The sequence below is a fragment of the Musca autumnalis genome, unplaced genomic scaffold (genome assembly GCF_047663935.1).
Source record: "Musca autumnalis isolate F117 unplaced genomic scaffold, ASM4766393v1 scaffold_2, whole genome shotgun sequence".
Taxonomy (NCBI): Eukaryota; Metazoa; Arthropoda; class Insecta; order Diptera; family Muscidae; genus Musca; species Musca autumnalis.
In genome coordinates, this window is record NW_027411755.1 from 223,122,963 (window position 1) to 223,141,240 (window position 18,278).

Consider the following 18,278-nt stretch of genomic DNA (forward strand, 5'->3'; position numbering starts at 1 on the left):
CCGCAACAATGAATAACAATAGCACCAACAAATATACAGAAATAGTATTTGTATACACACACGAACATTTACAAATGGATGAACACATTCATACATTGTTGCGTGCATAGCGGGTGTTACTGGAAAAAGTGTATAATCCCTGTGTTAACCATAAAACACAGTTGCCATCATCGGTAACAAAGTAGCCGAAGAGCCAAAAAAACTCCATACGTGGTGCATAATTATGCAATAATATGCAGTTATAAGAGGGTCTCTATACAATAGGGTAGTATTGTTGCAAAAAGTATAAAATAATTAAGTAAATTTAAACAAATAAAACAAGTAAACAAAGTTAAGTTCGGCGGGCCGAACTTTTTATACCCACCACCATGAAATATTCTGATACTAAATATGGCATATTAGTTTCTTTCCTGTCTACAATTTTAGGTGGAAATATTTTGTGACCTTAGGTATCCGTACATGCATTTAAAAATGTCTTCAATCGGGCGGCATCTTTATATGGGGCTTTATCAAAGTATGGACCTGTGTTGAATATTTTTGGTGTAGAAGGTTTGTAACCACTGAGAACCTCAAATGAGAACCTCAAATGTCGAATCACTGAACTATCGGTTCACATATGTAGCTGTACTTTGGCTTCTATACTAAACAGAACTTCTTGTTTCATAAGCCGAACTAAGAATAGATTTCCAAACGCACCGATCTTCTGCCTTACTTCTCCAATTTTGGACGCCATGTTTTGTGATATCCTCTTCAACTTGGTCTTTCCATTGGAGTTTTGGCCTTCCCTTGGGGCGTGCACCGTCGAGTGGCTCGTATTCAAATGCCTTTTTGGCGGGAGCATCTTTATCCATCCTGCTGACATGGCCAAGCCAACGCAAACGTTGTAGTTCGATACGTTTTACTATATCGATGTCGGTCGGCTGGTATAGCTCGTGGTTCATACGACGTCGGTATTCACCGTCAACGCATATTGGTCCATAAATCTTTCGAAGATTTTTTCTCTCAAACACACCAAGTTCTGCCTCATCTGCTTTCGCAAGTACCCATGCTTCAGATCCATACATAAGAACGGGTAGTATCAGTGTCCGGTAAAGTGTAAGTTTTGTTTGACGAGAGGTGGTTTTGCTTTTAAACTGTTATTTAGACCAAAGTAGCATCTGTTGGCCAATATTATTCTTCTCTTTATTTCAAGGCTTATATTGTTGGTTTTATTTATGGCGGTGCCGAGGTAGATAAAGTCATTTACTATCTCAAATTTATAATTGTCAACATCCACAGTTGGTCAGAGTCTACTGGACGACTTGCGTGTTGATAGCATAAACTTCGTCTTATCGCCGTTGACTGCCAGACCCACTTTGGCAGACTCTTTTTCAATTTTTGCAAAGGTGGCTGTTACGGCTCGCGCTGATCTACCTATTATGTCTATGTCATCTGCGTATGCAAGCAACATTACATCTTTATTGTATATCGTGCTGTCTTTGTCTCTCCGTATATATTTTCGCAGCTCGTATGACCTATTCCAGTAGGATATTAAAATAGGTCACACGATAGACTGTCACCTTGTCTGAAACCTCGTTTTGTGTTGAAAGGTTCGGGGAGATTCTTTCCTATTTTAACCGCTGATCTTGTGTCATCCTGCATAGTCGAATTAGTTTCGCAGGGATGCCAAACTCAGACATGGCTTGAAACACCTTTGCTCTAATTGGGCTGTCGAACGCGGTCTTATAGTCGACGAATAGGTGGTATGTGTCGATCTGTCTTTCGTGGGTCTTCCCCAATATTTGGCGTAGTGTGAAGATTTGGTCAATTGTCGACTTACCAAGTCTAAAACCGCATTGGTATGACCCGATTATTTCATTGACCAACACATTATATGCGATGGGAAGGAGACTTATACCTCGGTAATTTGCACAAACCGTTTTGTCTCCTTTCTTATGTACGGGACATAGTAGGCTGAGGTTCCAATCGTTGAGTATGCTTTCTTCCAGCCAAATTTCGCAAATTAGCTGATGCATACTCCTTACCAGCATTTCGCCACCGGTCTTGAACAATTCGGCTGGAAGTCCATCAGCTCCTGCTGCCTTATTGTTTTTCAGCCGATTAATGGCTGTCGTAACCTCGCTTTGGCTAGGTGGTAGACATTCAACATTGTCATTTACGATTGGTTCTGGGGTATCTTCATCGCCATCCATATTCGATGCCAAAAGCTTCATAAAGTGCTCCTTTCAGATCCTCAGTACGCTATCTGTATCAGTTACCAGATTCCCTTGGTCATCTTTGCAGAAGAATGTGCCTGCACCATATCCTTCAGTCTGGTGTTTTACACTCTGGTAAAATTTTCGGACTTCATTCTGACTCCTGAACATCTCGAGTTTCTCACGCTCACGTTTTTCTTGCTCCTTCTTTTTTCTCCTGAAAATACGCTTTTCCTCTCTCCTCTTCTCCCGATAAGGTTCTTTCGTTCTTCGTGTTGTTACTGAATGCAGTGTTGCTCTATATGCCACCTTCTTTTCTTCTGTAGCTTTACGACACTCCTGATCGGACCATAAATTTTTAGGTGGAGGTTTTTGGAGTGGGCTATTCTTTGCCAACGTGCTTCTACATTATCGGGACAAGGAGTGTTGTTTTCCAGCATGCGAGTCAGTTGAGCGGAGTAGGCTTGTGCTGTCTGTTGTGTTTGCAGCTTCTCGACATCCAGCTTCAGTCCTGTGTTAGATCGCACTTTTGCCGCAACATTAAGACGAGTGCGTACCTTGGCTGCTACAAGGAAATGGTCCGAATCGATGTTCGCACCTCGAATCGATCGGTGTCTTCTATCTATCACAACTTGATCAATCTGATTTTTTGTTTTCCCATCCGGGGATACATATATGTATGTCGAGGTGAGGGAATCTGGTGCTGCTCACTATCATGTTCTTTGCCGATGCAAAATCAATCAGCCTCATTCTGTTGTCGGATGTTACCTCTTGAAGGCTGAATTTGCCGACCGTGGGACCGAATATATTTTCCCTTCCAATTTTAGCATTAAAATCTCCTAGAACAATCTTAATGTCATGGCCAGGGGCAGCGGACATATACTCTCTCTAGGCGCTCGTAGAATATATCCTTGGTCTGTTCGTCTTTCTCTTCGGGCGCAGATGAGACTGATGTTAAAAAACTTTGCTTTTATACGGATTGTGGCAATTCTCTTATCAACCGGAGTAAAACTGGCTACAAGATTTTTAAGCCTCCGGTTTACCATGAATCCAACACCTAGCTCATGCTTCGTTTCATGGCAGCTATAATACATTGCGTAATCGTATGTGATCTTTACGTCTGCCCGATTCCATCGCACTTCCTGCAAGGCGATAATATCAGCATTGTACTTGTCAAGTACTACCGCTAATGCGTAAACTGCACCTACTCTGTAAAGAGTCCTGACATTCCAGGTGCAGATTCGCAGATCATGGTCCTTAATACGTTTGTGGGGGTTTGTTTTTCTTATTTTTCTTTGTTTTTTTTTCATAGTAAGCTGTTTTGACGGGCTGAGTTACTAGCCCAACGTCCAACCCAAGTTTTTATCGTTCTTATGGGTGAACGCGCACTTTAACAGGCGTTAAAGGCAGCTCCACAGCTGACACCACGGGGAGGTCAGTGTCAACTTGAGATGAATGAGGGACCAAGATAAGTCCAGGGCTCTGCCATGTTAACGCTGGTCAAGACCGTTTCTTGGTATCATTCATCCCCTACGTCACCCTAGCTGTACTCCACAAAAACCCTAAAATCGGATAGTAAAAAATGCATCTAAAATGTCTTGAATCGGGCTGCAAATTATACAGATAGGCAAAATACAGATAGCTCAGTGAAAACATATAGGTGAAATTGTAGATAGAATCCCAAAACACCTAATATCGGGAGGTACTTTTATATGGGGGCTTATACCAAAAACATAGACCTGTATTGACAATTTTCAGTGGAGAGGTGTTATGACCACAGGGAACCTCATACAGCAAATTACCACTAATTTAAACTAAAATCCCCAATTTGCCAAAAATTGGGAAAAACCATTATATGAGGGCTATAACAAAACAGGGACCTATCGTGACCATTTTTGGTGGGGACGTCTTGTCACCACTGCGAACCTCAAATGTCAAATTATAGATAGTTCGGTCAAAAAATGTAGCTAAAATCCTCAAAATACCACAAATCAGGAGGACCTTTGTTGACAATTCTTGGTGGAGATGGTTTTTGGGAACATCAAATGTTAAATTACATATAATTCGGTCAAAAAGTGTGGCTAAAATTCTCAAAATACCGAAAATAGGGAGGTATTGTTATATGGGGCTAACCAAAATTTGGACTTATGTTGAAAGTTTTTGGTGGATATGATTTTTGACCACTGGGAATATCAAATGTTAAATTACAGGTAATTCCTTTTATAAATTTAGCTAAAATATTAAAAATCGAAAAAAACCGAAATCTGGAGGTACTGTTATATGGGGGCTATACCAAAACATGGATCTATGTTGACAACTTTTGGTGGAGATGTTTTGTGATGACTGGGAACCTTAAATGTAATATTTCAGACAGTTCGATCAAATAATGTAGCTGAAATCCCCAAAATACCGAAAATCGGGAGGTACCGTTATATGGAGGCTATACCAAAACATGGATCTATGTTGACAACTTTTGGTGAAGATGTTTATTGACGACTGGGAAACTTAAATGAAAGTTGCAGACAGTTCGATCGACCACTGGGAACTTCAAATGTAAAATTGCAGGTAGTTCGGTCAAATAATGTAGCTAAAATCCCCAAAATACTGAAAAGCGGGAGGTACTTTAAATGGGGGCTATACCAAAACATGGACCTATGCACATATCTTTGACAATATAAGTTTTCTTATCACTAGGAACGCTGAATGCCAAATTATAGCTAATTCGGTTTGTAAATGTGACTAAAACGGCAAAATACCTGAAATCGGGTGGTACCGTTATATGGGGGGCTATACCAAAACGTGGACCGATATAGCCCATCATCGAACTTGACCAGCCTGCAAACAAAAGACGCTTCTTTCCAAAATTTCAGCGTCATATCTCCATTTTTGTGGACGCGAGAATTATTACCACAGACGGACGGACGGACGGACTTCCACAGATTGACTCAGAATTTTACGCTGATCAAGAATATATCGAGCCCTTCCCGCGAAAAAGGTGTAAGCGACAAAAAGCTAATTTTACAGGAGACGGTGTTTATTGAATAACTTTTGATATAACCAAAATTGTTTATTCAAATCTATATATATAAAAATGGTGTAAAAAATGTATAGTAATTCATAAAATGAGAACGGCTAGGCCGATTTCTGTAAAATTTTTTGTCAATTATTCGTATTTTCGAGGGGAAGGTCTTTACGGAAGAAAATTTTTGAAAATCTCTCTGGAAAAGTCGGAAAATTGGAAAAATCGAAAATTGAGTTTTTGAATGAAATTTTATTCCTTAATATCGAGACGAAGTTCGCCGGGTCCGGTAGTTTGGTATAGTTCTGTTATTAAATCCTATTTACTGAAAAAATAAAAAAAATGTGGAATATCTTCAATATAACGGTAGTTTGTGTCGCTTACATCTTTTTCGCTGTCACACAATCAGGCTTTTACTTTGAGAAGTGGTGGTTACATCAAAAAAATTATTTGAAACAAATCATTTTTAGTGTAATTCTTATTTACAATTTAAAAACAAAGCACACTAATTTTATAGCAAGTATTTATTCGAAGAATTATAAGATTAAAACGTATTTCTTGTAATATAGTTGAATAACGACATGGTATGTAAATGTGCAATTTGATGTAAGCGACAATTCGCTGTCACAAACAAATGTACACAAAAAGCAAAAATGGCGCTTACATCAAAATTGTTTTTGCTCTAATTTCGTAACGGTACATGGCTGAGTTCTAAAAATTTGGGAGATGGTGTGTTGGAATATTCTTCATAGATTTCCGTAAAAAAACGAAAATCGAAAAAATGTCGCTTACATCTTTTTCGCGGGAAGGGCTCGATATATACTTTATAGGGTCGCAAAATGCGTTACAAACAAAAAAAACAAACTTAATATACCCTCCATACTATTGTGGATGATATAAAAAGACAAACAGGTGGACCAAAAAAATTTTAATGGCCAACCGACGACATGAGTACAAGTGAAATTTCAAAAAATTTTTGATTCACCAAAAGGTAATAAATATGGATTTTTTAAATATTTTAGAGCCACCCAAAATATTTTAATGATTTGGACATTAATGAGCTTGGACCTTTTAACAAATTTAGGACCACTCCAAGGCTTCAAACCTGAATTTAAACAAGTGGGAAAAGCGTTAAGTTCGGTCGGGTCGAACTTTTTATACCCTCCACTTCAAATTTCAGCCATTTCGGTGGATTAATGTAGCCACAACCTTCAAAATACCGAAGATCAGAAGGTACCGTTCTATGGGGGCTATATGATGGCGTGGACCTATACCTACAAATTTCTGGGGGAAAGTTTTATACCCCCAACGAAGACTAAATAACAAATTTTAGTCATCTCGGTGTGATAATGAGGCCAAAACCTTCAAAATACCGAAAATCGGGAGATATCGTCCTATGGGGGCTATATCAAAACGTGGACCTTTATAAACATTTTATGGTAGAAATGTTTCATAGCCTCTGGAAACACAAAATACAAAGTTACAACCGATTCTGTTGTCAAATGGGACTAATACATTCAAAATATATTAAAAGGACGCGTACTTTATATGGGGCGTTATATGGGGGCTATACCAAAACGTGGACCTATATAAACAAACTTTGGTAGAAATGTTTCTTAGCCTCTTAAAACGCAAAATAAAAAGTAACAATCGATTCTGTGGTCAAATGGGACTAATACATTCAAAATATCTTAAAATGACGCGTACTATATATGGGGCCTTATATGGGGCTATACCAAAACGTAGACCTATATAAACAAATTTTGGTAGAAATATTTTTTAGCCTCTGGAGACACAAAATACTGAATTACAACCAATTCGGTGGTCAAATGGGACTAATATCCTAAAATTTCCTTAAAACGAAGACGCGTCACGCGTCTCTTTGTATGGGGGCTATACGAAAACGTCAATACCAAAAGTCCAGCATACATATAATAGATTTTACCAAAATTTCATCCACCTAATTTAATCCGTTCGGAAGCTAGAGTGATTTCCACAGACGGACGGACATGGCTATATTGATGTAGAATTGCACGCTGATCAAGAATATATATAGTTTGTGGGGTCTACAATGATTATTTCGAGTAGATACAAACGAAATGACAAACTTTATATACCCCCATCCTATGGTGGAGGGTATAAAAATTAAAAGACTAAATAAAAATAACACTGTGCAGCAGCATTTTTGGGGGTGGAAAATTTCGTTTGGAGATGAAAGCCCTTGATGAATATACTAAGAACCCAAAAGAAAATTTTCGCCATGGGTCAAGTTTCTTAGATATCGCGCGAAGAAGTTTTTGATTTTTTGCCTATAATACTTGGGTCCCTCTCTCATCTCAAGTGGACACTGACCTCCCCGTGGTGTCACCTGGAGAGCTGCCTTTAACACCCGTTAAAAGTAGTGAGCTAACATGTGCCACGCGTTCACCCATAAGAACGTTAAAAACTTGGGTTTGGGCGTCGGGCTAGTAACATAGATCGTTCCGAGGAGCACACATAGATTCGGACCATTACCTCGTTGCAGCAAAGGTACGTACCCGTCTTAACGTTGCAAATAAAGCACGGACAGACACAACACGAAAGTTGGACATCGCTAAGCTGCAAACACAACAGATAGCCACATCAAATTCCACTCAACTGACCCAATTGCTTAATGAAAGCGCTTCTCGTCCCGATAACATATCAGCACAATGGCAAAATATTGCCCACTCCATGCAAACTGCCGCAAAATCAGTACTTGGATACCAGAGTCCTCCACCAAAGAATCCATGCTATGACCAGGAGTGCCGTTCTGCTACCGAAGAACGAGAGAGGTATCGGGAGAAAAGGAGAGAGGAGAAACGTCTTTTCCGCAGGAAAAAGAGGGAGTGTGAACAAATAGAGATGTACAGGAGACAGAACGAAGTCCGAAAATTCTACCAAAGAGTGAAGCATCAAACTGATGGTTTTGGTACAGGCATATCCTCCTGTAGAGACCAACAAGGTAATTTGGTAACTGATACAGATAGTGTGCTCAGGATATTGCAAGAACATTTTTCCAAACTGTTGGTATCCGATAGCAGTGAAGACGGCGAAGATACCACAGATCCAATCCCAGAAGATGGTATTGAATGTATACCGCCCAGCCAAGATGAGGTAAGGACAGCAATAAACCGGCTAAAGAATAATAAGGCGGCAGGAGCAGATGGCCTACCAGCCGAGCTGTTCAAAACCGGAGGCGACACGCTGATAAGGTGTATGCATCAGCTAGTTAGCACCATCTGGCAGGAAGAACGCGTACCCGACGATTGGAACGTGAGCATCCTATGTCCAGTCCACAAGAAGGGTGATAAGACTGTGTGCTCCAATTACAGGGGCATAAGTCTGCTTCCTATTGCATATAAGATAGTATCTGGCATATTGTGTGAGAGACTAAAGCCTATGGTCAATGAAATTATTGGACCCTATCAGTGCGGCTTTAGACCTGGCAAATCCACCATTGACCAGATATTTACCTTGAGACAAATCCTGGAAAAGACCCAAGAAATGCAGATCGACACCTTCCATCTTTTCGTCGATTATAAAACAGCATTCGACAGCCCTATATGTTCAAAGGTGTTCCAAGCCATGTCTGATTTTGGTATTCCTGCAAAGCTCATTCGGCTTTGTAGAATGACATTAACTGAGATGAGATCCTCAGTTAAAATAGGAAAGAACCTCTCCGAAGAGTTTATTACCAAAAGAGGTTTCAGACAAGGAGACGGCCTGTCGTGTGATCTATTCAACATCCTGCTGGAAAAGGTCATACGAGACGCGAAGGTCAAAAGAAATGGAACGATATACACGAACAGCCATATGTTACTGGCTTATGCCGACGACATTGACATCATGGGTCGATCGGTAAAGGAAGTAACTGACACCTTTGCAAAAGTCGAAAGAGAATCTGCTAAAGTTGGTCTGGCAGCAAACGGCGAAAAAACCAAGTTGATGGTATCGACGCGTAATATTTCCACAAACCTCGCACCATTTGTGAATGTTGGTACCTACAATTTTGAGGTAGTAAAGACTTCGTCTACCTCGGCACCGCCATTAACACAACAAATAACAGTTGTGAAATACGAAGAAGAATAGTGTTGGCTAACAGATGCTACTTTGGGCTGAGTAAGCAGTTTAGGAATAAAGCCACCTCTCGTGAAACAAAAGTAACACTTTACAAAACACTGATACTACCCGTGCTAATGTATGGTTCCGAAGCATGGGTACTTGTTCAAGCAGATAAGGCAGTGCTTGGTGTGTTCGAGAGAAAAATTCTTCGAAAGATCTACGGGCCAATCTGTGTTGACGGCGAATATCGGCGTCGTATGAACAACGAGCTGTACCAACTATACAATGACATCAATGTAATTGAACAAATCGAGATACAACGATTGCGATGGCTAGGCCATGTTATAAGAATGAGTGATGATGAACCCGCTAAAAAGGCGTATAAATACGGGCCTCATGGAGGTTCTCGCAGATCTGGAAGGCCAAAGCTTCGTTGGAGCGAACAAGTGAAACGAGATATCAGTAAGCTACATATCCCAGACTGGGAAATTACAGCAGCAAACAGAAAGGATTGGAGATTTTTTCTTAGTTCGGCTTATGGACCAAATGTTCTGTAAGAGGCCAGCTAAGTAAGTAAGTAAGTAAGAGCAATCAAACATGTTCAGTTAATCCAAGAAGATATTTTGGTTGGTCCAAATGGGAAATTTTTGAAAAGAAGTCAATAAATGGTGATTTTCACCAAACATATTTTTTAAGATTTAAAGATTGGTATGTTAAACCAAAGCGGACAAAACTCGTAACTTAGGATTTTATTTTAATCTTTTTCATTGAACCAAAATAAAATATATTCCGTCGGACCCAAAAGATATTAAGGTTGCTCCAAATAAATTTTGATTTTTATAAATTTTAAAATATTTTTAGGTGCATCCAGTGAGACCATAAGGCTCGTGGCTTTTTTAAGGTGATATGGGAGGATTCAAAGGTGTCGTAAAATGGGCAATTTTTTTAAGATTTATATGGGAAATGGTAGCTGTTTCAAAAGGTTGAACGTTATTTTATAAAGGTTATTTTAAAATTTTCAGTTAGACCTAAAAATTGTCTCAAACCTTTAAAAAAATGTACGCAGCAGGACTCTTAAGAAAATTTACATGAAGGGGTTAATTAAGGTGGATACAGATTTTGTAGTGCAACCAAAGAGATAAATAAAGTTGGAGTTAAAAAGATTTTTTGTTTTTTAATTGTGACACACATACGCTAGTAATATACTCGTATTTTACACACAAAGAACAACCAACCTTCCAAATCCACCTTTACCTCATGTCAACCCCTCACAGAACACGCAAAGTAGCAACAAACTATTTCATGAATTTCACAACATAATCCCGCATATACAATAAAACAAAACACAACAATAACAATTATGCCAAGGAAAAGAGAACGAAGAATGTAAAAAAATATACATAGGGACAACGAAAAGAGCGCTCAGCATTAGAATGGGGGAACACCGATCAGACATAGAAAAGGGAAAAGAGACTACAGCACTATCACAACATGTAATGAACACAGGCCACATACCGGATTTTGACAGAGTTAAAATTCTAGATAAAGAGAACAATGAAAAGAAGAGACTGCTAATAGAAAGTTTAAGAATACAACAAAAAATTGACGTTACGATGAACTTAAAGGAAGACACAGATAACATAAGTGCAAGTTATGGAGTGGCAGTAACATAAACAAAATCTGTAATAATAATTTTAAGCCGTTTTTCATAGATTTTTATGTTTACTTTTAAATATAAATTAATGTAAACGAAACTTAATATTATTGTAAGTAAACATGTTTATAATTATTGTGTTATAAAATTTTCTTATGAACAATGTAATTTCAATTCATTTAAATAGACAAAATTCCCCAGAAGAAGTCGACATAACATCGACGAAACGTCGGGAAAAATGCAATGAAAACCATATATTTTTATTTGCAAAAACAAACCAAAGGTCAGTAAGCTAAACCGATATAAAAACTAAAAATAACAATTATAAACGGCGTACAGCAACAACAATAGCAGCATGCCATGTATCTATTGTGTTTATACACAAGTTCTCGTTCGCTCGTTGTTTTTTGTTCTTGCATGGGTATTGTTCCGAGGTAATGTTAGTATTAATCCAGCACTAGCAGTTATTGTTCTGCTCTTGTTAAATATGGCTAGTGTGATTCTTGTTGCTGGTATTATTGTTGGAAGTGTTCGGTGCTGCTATTGTTGTTTGGTGTGGCAATCCATTGTTAAACACGTTGCACTTTTTGTTGTGTTGACACCACATCAAAAACCATAGAGCGTTCAGACGTTAAAATCGAAATTGCAGCAGAAAAAAATACGCAGACTACAAAGCTCCTTCACCTAATTGTTTTTGTTTTTAATAATTAACACATTATTATTGTGGGCTGGCGTTTGGTGTAAAGACATGGTAAATGTGTCTGAAAAGGAAAAAAGAAAAATTATTAAATAGAGAAATTATAAGGCTTTAATTAAAACCACGCGTAAGGCAAGTGTATGCTTAATATATTTCGATCGATTATTTCTTAAGTTTATTTCTTTAATCTTAACAAACAAATTTATTAAACCAGTCGTGAATGACCATATAGAGTATCCAAAGACATTTTTTTAATAATAATTTACTTTTAAGTCTTGTAGTTTGGTTGCAGTTTTATACGGCAGTGCTCCGATTATCATTATATCACTTTATGTTGTTTCCAATTGGTCAGAAGGCATGTCTTTTAGAGTTGTGCCAAAGGAACTATATGGAACTATCTCGTTCACTTCGCAGTTCCAATGCCCCACTTTTTTTACAAACTGTGTATACTTAATATCACACGTTATATTTCATGATGTTACTCACACGTTTTGGAACTAGTACAAGGAACTAGGAACTAGATTACCCAACTCTAATGTCTTTAATCTTTCGAACATCATGTTGAACACCATATTGTATGATTAACATTTCAGCAAATTAATATACATTATACGCTCCATAGAACACCAAATGAATTTATTTATGTACTTGGAACATTGAATAATATGGAAAGTAAACACCCAAATAGATTTCATCTTCTACTTATAAGACATTCTATAAAGTACTTTTGTATGGGGGTTGGCGTTTTTTATTTGGGATGACGACTTCTATTTTGCTTTTCAAAATAGTCAGGCTTAATCCCATAGTCGTTTTTTTAATATTTTATTAAAACAACTTTAATTTATTAGTGGGAAAAATTGGCGATATTAACCAAGAGGTAAGGCAGGGAAGACTATAGTTTCAGATCTCGCCAGAGATCTTCATCAGTTAAGTTGTTTTAATAAAATATTAAAACAAGGACTATGGGATTAAGCCTGACTATTTTGAAAAGCAAAGTATGTTCACTTTGTCGAATATTTACCTTGTAGTTATGTACTAATGGGTGACGTAGGGGATGAAAGATACCAAGGAACGGTCCCAGGCCCAGGATTGTCCCTCTCCCATCTCAAGTGGACACTGACCTCCCCGTGGTGTCACCTGGGGAACTGCCTTTAACACACGTTAAAGGTAGCGAGCTAACATTTGCCGCGCGTTCAACCATAAGAAAGTTAACAAGTAAGAAAGCGTTAAGTTCGGCCGGGCCGAACTTTTTATGACGTACACCAAGAACTGTATTGAAGTGAATAGGAACAATTACTTTAATTTCGTTTTATTATAGGGGTAGTACCTATATCTGAACTGATAATACTCCCTTCAAAACAGCTCATATGGGCAACATTTTTGTTCTATCAAAAATGGACCAATATTTACAATTTTCCGAATTGAGCGAAATACATAAAATTGGGCAATACCGAGTAGACCTAAACCTGGATATTCTGGATTTGGATAGTTAACAACATATACTGTTAAGTTTCTGGAGGAAAGTTTCGTAACTCCAGCGAAGACAAAATGCCAAATTTCAGTTATTCCCGTTTGGTGTTATAATGAGGCTAAACTCTTCAAAATACCGAAAATTGGGATGTACCTTTCCATGGGTGTACATCAAAACGTGGACCGATACCGATAAATTTCTGGGAGAAAGTTCTGCATCCCAAAGGAGGACGAAATATCAAATTTCAGCCATTTTGGTAGGATAATATAGCTAAAACCTTATAAAAAACCGAAAATTCGATATCGTCCCATGGGGGCTATAAAAGGGCGTGGACCTACACCGACAAATTTCAGGTGTAAAGTTGTATACCCTTAACGAAGACTTACTACCACATTTCAGTCATTTCGGTGGGATATTGAGGTCACAACCTTCGAAATACCGAAAATCAAATGTATGTATCGTTTTATGGGGGATATATGAAGACGTGGACCTATACCGACAAATATCCGCGGGAAAGTTGTATACCCCAAACGAAGACTAGATACTAAATTTCAGCCATTTCGGAGTAATATTGAGACTACAACCTTCAAAATACCGAAAATCGGGAGGTACCGTTCTATGGGGGCTATATGAAGGCGTGGGCGTACATTAGCAATACCAAACATCCTAGGAGTAATAGAAGCTTCTATACCAAATTTCAAAACTCTATCTTAAAAATTGCGAGCTGTATCTTGATTTCGACAGACGGACGGACAAACGGACATGGTTATATCGGCTTAGAATTTTACCCTGATGGGGTCTCCGATGAATATTTCGATGTGTTACAAATGGAATGACAAATTTAATGATACCCTCCATATTATGGTGGAGGGTATAAAAAGGACCACATGTTCAAGGAAATGTTATTATTAGAAATATTAAAACTTTTGAATAGGGAATTAAAGAGTGGCCAATAGGCTTCCTTTATGTGAACAAAATAGGTTCACATAAAATGTTTATACATAAAGTACCGTTATGTTGATTAAAGCAATAGCATGTTATACATTACTCACGAATTTCGCTTTTTCACGGAGTGTATCTAAAAATTGCAGCTTCGGTCATTTGGTACATGAAACAGACATTCCCTTTCGAATAAAATTATGCACAAATTACATCCGACAAAATACGATTCTTGGAGATACAATCACATTTTCATAAACAGTGTGTACGAAAAATGCAAGCTTCCTGATATTTCCTCAGTTTTCCAATTCACCTTATTTGACTGCCTCCTGTTATATTTGTTAATACGTTATCAAAAACACTTAAAAAAGCTCGAATATTAAATAATTTTGCCAATAGGTAATGCTACTATTTTGATAGGAGTGGGATATTGTTGTTATATATATGATAAATTCAACCTTTTACAATTTTTGAGTTGGGAATTGCATTGTCATAATAATGACTCTATCTTGATTTAGTTGACATGTGTTTTCTGAAATTTCACTTTAAATAAATCGAGTTAGAAAACCGTTAGTGTAAACATGACTATAATAATAATATAATAGTTCCACAAACATCCCAGGGGGACAATGGAGACTTCTCTCATGTCAATGATTCATCAACGATTCATATTAGCTCAATGATATGGGACCTCCTGTTTATTACCGAGTCCGAACGGCGTGTCTTAAGACACCACTTGTAAAGAAGTTTTACATGGCTGAAATACTCAGGAAATGTAGCCAACATCACTGAGGGGTATTTTGCCACTGTTATAAATTTGATGTTGGCTGGCCTAGGAATCGAAACCACGAACTTTAGCGTGCAAGGCGGGTGTGCATACCATTGCACCACGGTATCACCCAAACATGACTATAGTTTCAATTAATTTTATTTAAAATTTAAACCAAATATGTGGCAACTCCATGCAGGTTGTTAAAGAGTTTATACAGTTGGACACATGGCAGAACTACCAGGTAGTGGTATCACACCAGCTGATCGAATATGAAAAGTCAAATCCCTTTATAAAAAAATTATTTTTGTTGTAATTTCCCCAACAACATAAAGAAAGTTTTGACATAACATATTCAAAATTTTACGATGCCACTACCTTGGTAATTGTGCCATGGTTTGACACTAAGCCCACCTGATTGTTATGTTTGTTGTCAAAAGCATTATTGTGATTTAAAATACAAAGAAACTCAAATCACAATAATATAAAATCTATTATGTTTGTTGTCAAAAGTTGTTAACAGAACTCTGAATGGCCGACCTTCTAAAGGCCTTGGGGACTACATCCAAATCTGAACAAATTTTTGTTTAAATCGATGCAATTAAACAGGGACCTTAGAAAACATCGCATATTAAATTTGAAGGCTATAAAATTAAAATTGACTGACTGACTTATAGCATAATCGGGGAAAGATATATATGGAGGTTATATCCAAATCTAAACCGATTTTTGTCAAACTCGATCAAATTGATCAACGACCTAAGAAAATATCGCATATTAAATTTGAGGGATATTCAATTAAAATTGACCGAGCTTATTCGGCTTTGTAAGATGACTTTAACTGATACTAGGTCCTCAGTTAAAATAGAAAACAACCTCTACGAACAATTCAGTACCAAACGAGGTTTCAGATAAGGATACAGCCTTTCGTGTGACCTATTCAACATCCTGCTGGAAAAGGTTATACGAATGCAAATGTCAAAAGAAATGCCACAATCTACAGCAACAGCAACATGTTACTTGCTTATGCTGATGAAATTGACATCATGGGACGCTTAGTAAAGGAAGCAACTGATACCTTTAAGAAAGTGGAAGGAGAATCAGTAAAATGGGATCTAACGGTAAACGGAGAAAATACAAAGTTGATGGTGTCGACGCACAATGCGTCCATAGAGCTCGGACCAACTGTGGAAGTTGGTTCCTTTAATTTTGAGAAACTAAAAGACTTCGTCTACCTCGGCACCTCCGTGAACACAACCAACAACATCAGTTGCGAAATTAAGAGAAGAATTGTATTGGCCAACAGATGCTACTTTGGTTTAAGTAAGCAGTTTAAAAACAAAGCCACATCTAGTCAAACAAAAACAAAGTTGTACAAAACACTGATACCACCCGCGCTGATGTATGGTTCCGAAGCCTGGGTACTTACGCAAGCAGATAAGGCAGTGCTTGGTGTGTTTGAGAGGAAAATTCTTCGAACGATCTACGGACCAATCTGCGTTGACGGTGAATATCGACGTCGCATGAACCACGAGCTGTATCTGCTATACAATGACATCAATAGATTTAAACGCATCGAGATGCAACGATTGCGTTGGCTAGGCCATACCATAAGAATGAGCGATGGTGAATCATGAAACAAGTGGATGAACAGATGAAAAGGCGCGGTATTCCAAAAGGCGAAGCGAAAAACAGAGAGGGCCACAAAGACAAAAAAATGCAAAAAAAAATGAAACAATTAGAAACGAGTCCTTATACGGCACTCTATCCTAAATTTGTGTGGGAAGCATCCGAAGGAGTGTTCCGATGTAGTCCATATTCGGACGTAATCCAAGTCTCTAAGAAATAATACGATGTATAAAATTAAGACCTAACCGGTTTCTCCCTATCTTAGCCAATAGTTAGTTTAGTTGGCGTAGTCTTAGGAAGTATTGCCCCAAAAAAATTGCAAGTGAAAATAACCGCAAGGCGACAAACAAATTCAAAACGGTTCGAGAAGAGTTGTTAAACTATACTTTTTGCCAAAGGAACATGGAAGTAATATTTCCACATCCCTAGTTTGGAACAATTCATTTAGTCCCTTCTGGAACTATTGTGAGAATAATCTTTGCGAACATATTTGAACTTTTGTAAGGTAATTAGCAGAAGGGGTAGACCGATATGGTCCATCTACGAACTTAAACTTAGTTTGGACAAAATTTACGAGACCTAAATTTTGAACCAAATAGGTTGATTCTTCGAGAGTTCTCGTGCGCACCAACCAACCAGTCAGACAGACAGACGGACAAGTTTAAATCGACTCCAAATTGTCTGAAATGGATTTCGTCCAAACATACTTGGGGTCTAAAATCATTATTTCTATAATCTCGTTGGCCTAAATATTGAGGGTATAAACAAATATTAAAAGAATTTTAGAAATATTTTAAGTTGATTTTTATCGAATCGATCAATAAAAAAGACCAATATTTCGAGATACTATTACATTAATTTTTACCAAAGGTATCACAAAAACTTCGAATCCTGGGAATCCTTCTTTAATGTTTGAAAACTTTTCTACCATGATTTCGACATTTGTAACATGTAATGTAAATATAGTCCAATGCAAGAAAATCACAACAACAACAAGTTCAAAGGTATCAGTCGGCTTTGACGACAGATATATACCCTCAGTCAACGTGAAGTGAAACTTTCATCTACGGACAGATCGAATGTATTTAGGGTCTCTTCAGAAATTTGTGTCCCTTTTTGGACATTTGAACATGCCAACAAAAATGTGGATTAGGAATTAACTGCACTAAGACACAAATGTTGAACTTTTGTGGGAGAGGAACCCTTTGGGAGCACCTATATGAGCCAAATTGGTTGCCCCATTCAAGTGATATCATCCTAGCATTTTAGTGACATTTTTTTAAATATTGGGGAGAAGTACCGGAAGTTGTGGACAGGTATTGCCCCATGAAACTAAGTCTGGAAAAAATATGACGAATACCAAATGTTGGACAAAATCGGTTGAACAGTTCGAGAGCTATCGTGCTGCCACATATGGTGACATAGGCGTTTTTTACACCTTTCGGGCTGTTTCCCCAAGAAATATGGACTTCCCCTTGAAAAAACTTTTACCGTCGTAATGGAGGTAGCGAATGCAAATCAAAGTGATCCGAGAGCAGGTCTTAAAGTGAACTTATCCCAAATTTTGTGTGGGAGGTACCAGAAGGAGCAGAAAAATATGGTCCATATTCTAACATGAAATATATCTGGTAGATATATAAGGATGTGCAAAGTATGGATTACATCGGTCCGTCCCTTCAAGATTTATCGTGCGAACAATTTTTCCGAACCTTTTTGAACTTTTGTGGGGGAGGTACCTGAAGGAGTGGACCGATATGACTTATCTTCGAACTTAAACTATGTTTACACAAAATATTATGAAGGCCAAATTTTAGACCGAATC